We start from the raw sequence: 5428 nt of genomic DNA on the forward strand, positions 1-5428 counted from the left end.
TGGAACCTCAGATGCCTTAGGACTGCCCTTCCATTAGCCAGTTTTCACCCTGGAAGAGTCTCTAAAGGGATGCTCTATTTTAAAATATTATGGTTTTGTCTCTAAGATTAACACAAACTGATTATAGGTGTATAGAATAGAAACATTTTAAAAAGTATACTTAAAAATCTCTCTCTCATCTGTTATGAGGTTAAAACCTGGGGCCTTGTATATGTTAGACAAGTCTTCTTCTACGAAGCTATATTCCTAGCCTAGTAAAAGAAAATTTTAACTCCACCATTCAGAAGGAATTAATGTCAACTGTTGTATGTCCTTACTGTATCCGTATGTTAGTGTTTTTTACATAATCAATACCATAATGTATGTAGTATTTTACTTAATGTTATTTATAATAACTATGAGAAGTTTTCCAAATCTTTCCAGTTTCTCATAGCTGCTTTTCTGTTCTTATCTGTTCACGCTTCTCTAAGCTAATAAGCTAATCGATGGTTACATACTAGGCTTCTGCACAGGAGACAGGCCAAAGGAGCATCCAATGGACATGTGACCATTAGTCTGAAACAGACATGGCAAAGTTTTCAGAAAAAAAATCATGTATATTTGAGGAATTAAAGAGAGATGATGGATAATTTTGAGGGCCATATCTTTTGAATCAAACCTAGGCTACAAAATCTGAGCAAAGCTACTTTGAATCATTTAACCTCATGTTGTACCTGCTTCCTCACCCATGTCTAAATGGAAGGGTGTGTATGAATGATGTCATGTGAGTAGTTGCTGTTTATATTACCCAGAGAATACAAAAATATTTCAAAGCTGTTGCTTGTTTATAAATTATTTGCATTTCTTGCACAATTTAATATGAAAATGGAAGGCAAAATATTTGAAATTTGAACTGTAATAGAAAATATAAAATAAAAGATTACCCCTACCACAGATAAGGGCACAGAAGGGGAAAGAAGGAATAATAACGGAAAAAGAAGGAAGCAGAGGAGGAGAAGGACTAAACAGGAGGAGGCAGTGGAGAGGAGGAGAGGGAGAAGAGAAGGAGGCTGACTTCTAGCCAACTATCAGGAAAAATACAAAAAGGGGGAGAGAAGTGGGGTTTAGAGTTTTCCCTAAAAATCATAACCTTTAATTTCCATGTTCAAATACTAAGGTGAAGGAACTTCTCCCGAACCCCAGCACTCCTGAAACTGCACTGTGTACAGGGGCTGCCCGTGACCCCACACATGTGGTGCAGAGAAGACACTCGGAGACTGCCTAGGACCGTGGAAGAGGAGAATACAACCTTCAGATCAATTATTTCCCTCTTTATAGTTTTAAACCAGAAACCCAACTCTGAACAGAGCCTTTTGTTCCAGTAAAAACATTCTCCAGCAACTTCTCAACATAATGTAACATGATATGGCAGTATCAGCGGAGGTCAAATAGAACATAGTTTAAGTAGCATTTGACTTTTAGGCTCAAAATGATAGCCCTGTCTTCCTAACAACTATTCCCTTCATCTTTCACGTGGCCTGACTATGAACAATTTTCTCACGAAAACGACGAAAACTATTTTCTTAAGGAAAGCAGGATGTCTTAAAGGGAAGAGCAAGGAAGGGATAGAAGTTAAAGTTCAGCTATTAATTCCAGCCTGGTGTTGAAATACGGCTGACTGGCGTCACACAGCCGGGGCTCTCCACAGGCATTGTGGTAAGCAGCCAGGGGACACTTTTGGGGGGACAAAACTAGGGAGCCAGGGAAAATTTGAGGGCTAAGAATGAAGACCCGCCCTTTATGCCACTTCACACCAGGAGATGTGACGCCTCATCTCAAGGCTCAAGGTCACCTATGAAAGTGGCGGGCAATTTTCCAAGGGTCCTGCATCCCACTGAATCACACTTCCATTTCTGCCCTTTCTTAGGCTTTCTCCATGGCCTGCTAAATCATGATTTCAGGAAGCATTCTTGATGCCCTTAGCTGAAACTGGTCTCATCTATCACTTCTGTTACTCCCCAGAAATCTTATGTTATTAATCACTTTCTCATGTGCCCATTTTTTCTCATGCCAAATTTCTATAATACCTTCTTTCTTTCTTTCTTTCTTTTTTTTTTTTTTTTTTTGGTTTTTCGAGACAGGATTTTCACTGTAGTTTTAGCCTGTCCTGGAACTAGCTCTTGTAGACCAGGCTGGCCTCGGACTCACAGAGATCTGCCTGCCTCTTCCTCCCGAGTGCTGGGATTAAAGGCGTGCACCACCACCGCCCAGCTCCTTTTAGTTTTTTTTTTAATTTTTTTATTGATAAAAGGAGGATAAAGAAAAGAAAAAAAAAACAAATTTCCACCTCCTCCCACCAGCCTCCCATTTCCCTCCCCCTCCTCCCACTCTTCTCCCCCTCCTCCCACCCCTCTCCCCTTCCCCCCACTCCTCTCCCCCTCCCTTTCCAGTCCAAGGAGCTGTCAGGGTTCCCTGCCCTGTGGTAAGTCCTAGGTCCTCCCCCCTCCATCCATATCTAGGAAGGTGAACATCCAGACTGGCTAGGCTCCCACCCAGCCAGCACATTGCGTAGGATCAAAACCGCGTGCCAATGTCCTTGGCGTCTCATCAGCCCTCATTGTTTGCCATGTTCAGAGAGTCCGGTTTTATCCCATGCTTTTTCTGGTAACAGTCCAGCTGGCCTTGGTGAGCTCCCAGTAGATCATCTCCACTGTCTCAGTGGGTGGGTGCACTCCTCGTGGTCCCGACATCTTTGCTCATGTTCTCACTCTTTCTGCTCCTCATTGGGACCTTGGGAGCTCAGTCCAGTGCTCCAGTGTGGGTCTCTGTCTCTATCTCCATCCATCGCCAGATGCGAGTTCTAGGATGATATGCAATATATTCGTCAGTATTGCTCTAGGGTAGGGTCATTTCAGGTTCCCTATCCTCAGCTGCCCAGGGAACTAACTGGGGACCTCAGCTTGGGCACCTGGGAGCCCCTCTAGGGTCAAGTCTCCTGCCCACCCTAAAGTGGGTCCCTTAACTAAGAATTGTGGTTCCGTGCTCCCCTATCCAACCTTCCTTTATCCCGATCCTCCTGTTTCCCCAAGTCCCCCCTCCTTCCCTTCTACCTTTTCTCTCCCCATCTCCCCTAACCCTCATCCCACCCCACCCCCAAGTTTTATAAGATTTATAGTTATAAAAAATTTCCATGTCTCTTGCTGCAGCAAGGCGAGTGGGAGCACCTGCAGCACGAACTTGGAACGAAACTCCATGGGTTGTAAGAAAATGGCAGACAAGCCGTGGACACGGGAAATCTCCAGCTTTGATGAGGCCAAGCTGAAGAAGACCGAGACGCAGAAGAACACTCTGCTGACCAAAGAGACCACTGAACAGGAAAAGAGGAATGAAATTTCCTAAAAGCCCAGACTGGAGGATTACTCCACCCCACCCCGTCATCTCCCAGACCCCCTCGTGATGTGGAAGAAGAGCCACCTCCAAGATGGATGCGAGCCACAAGCTGCATTGTGAACCCGGGCACTCTGAGCCGATGCCACCGGTCTGCGGGTCTCTGAAAGGGGACCACCCCCCACTAATCAGACTGCCAAATATCACTGGTTTGCCCTGGGATATTATAGAAAATTACTTGTATGATTAATGAAAATAAAACACACCTCGTGGCAAAAAAAAAAATCCCCATGTATTTTATCAGTTAGTCTTCATAACATCCAGTAAACCACCTCTTTTTATGATTGACATAGAGGAACTTGAACTCAGAGAGTTCACTGAATTAGTATGCTAATAAGTTAGGGGTTTTAATGACAAGTCTCCGAACTCGACAGTCATTTCCTTGAAGACATGAACTCTGCCTTCGCTGTCTTCAAATCCTAGTAAACCTAATTCAGGACCTAATTTAGAACAGATGTTGAAAAATGTTGGCTCAGTGAATATGCGTGCGTGAGCACGCACAGTGCCTCAGTTCCCCTTCAGCACACAGCCTCTTTTACTGGAAGAGTTAAAGGCATCACTTCTCTGAATTCCCTCTGACACCTGCCTACAGTGTATGATATTTCCCTACGTTATGGTTGCTGGAACACCCATTCCATTCTATGCCCTTAATCATTATGGCTGCCGTATCAAAGTATCACAAAATCTGTGGCTTAACACTACTATATATAGTTTTGGGAGCCAGAAGTCTCACCAGGAAAAATCAAGATGCCTAGGGACAGTTATTTGAGGGAGGCTGTGGGGAGAATCTGTTTCCTTATCTGTTATCATTTCTAGAAGTCTACAGAATCCTTTATTGGGAGGCCTCTTCTACCATCTTCAATGTGCACCATTCCAATTGCTTTGTCTTTAATCACATCATTTTTTCCTCTATGGTCAAATCTCCCTCTTATAAAGTCCCTTGAGATCATATTTAGTGTCCTCAGGAATGATATCATTCCTAGGTTCCAGGGACTAGGACCTAGACTTTTTATGGCATTCAGTCTGCCACAGCGACCACTGTACATGGAATTTCCCTTTTTGTATGTATTTGCCTGTGTCTCCAGGACAGTATGAACAACATGAGGACAGGGCTGTACCTCAGCTATCTCCATATCACAATCCTTATCATAGCTCCTCAGTACGGGGGAGGGGCGGGGCATCTACAAAATTATTATTACCTAAGAAGCAAGTGTGATGCTCAGCAGGTAAAATGCTTGTCATATAGGCCTAATGACCATCTCAAGAGCTTGCATAAAGATGGAAGGAAAGAATTAACTCCACAAAGTTGTCCTCTGAAATTTACACATGAGCCATGGCCATCATGCCCCCCCCCCACACATCGTAGACACACACACAAATAATAAAGTCCAGGGGATCTGGTGCCCTCTTCTGACTTCTTCAGGCACTAGGCACACACAGGGTGTGCACATACACATGCAGTCAAAACACTCACACACACAAGATAAAAACATTAAGTTATTATTAAATAAACAACCCTACACCCATGGACTACCATTGTGTCTGTGTCAAGGCCCTAACATTCCACGTAGCACAGCATTCCAAACAAATCGGAATCTGACTTCCAAAAGAGATCTTAAAATAAATGGCAGTCCTTAATGAAGCTCTCTTGGGAACATGGAGGAGGAAATTACATAGAACATTATACAGAAGAGATGCCTAAAAATGCCCAGGAGACGCTTCTCCCCCACTTCAGGCCCCTCACTCAGTCTGTATGTTTGCTAGTCCATCCACCATCCAGACAGCCAAGTTTCCAGCTGTTCCCAGGAGAAATGCAAGCACATCAGGGTTTAGTTGGACACCACCCACCTAAGTTAATGGGCAAGCCTGGGAAGGGGATAAAAGCACTAGCCACTTCCTAAATTCTACCTCCCACACAGTGGGGTACATGAGGCCCCAGTGTCCAGTACCCGGTGGCCTCATGACTCTATTTAAGAACAGCCCTGCTTCACCAGAGCCAATT

At 44.1% G+C, this 5428-nt stretch overlaps 1 pseudogene; it reads left to right on the forward strand.

Moving 5' to 3' along the window:
• The first annotated feature begins 3189 nt into the window (after positions 1–3189).
• Positions 3190–3503, forward strand: LOC142853869 (thymosin beta-10 pseudogene; annotated as a pseudogene).
• The last annotated feature ends 1925 nt before the right edge of the window (positions 3504–5428 follow it).

Source organism: Microtus pennsylvanicus, chromosome 7 (genome assembly GCF_037038515.1).
Source record: "Microtus pennsylvanicus isolate mMicPen1 chromosome 7, mMicPen1.hap1, whole genome shotgun sequence".
In the NCBI taxonomy this organism is placed as follows: domain Eukaryota; kingdom Metazoa; phylum Chordata; class Mammalia; order Rodentia; family Cricetidae; genus Microtus; species Microtus pennsylvanicus.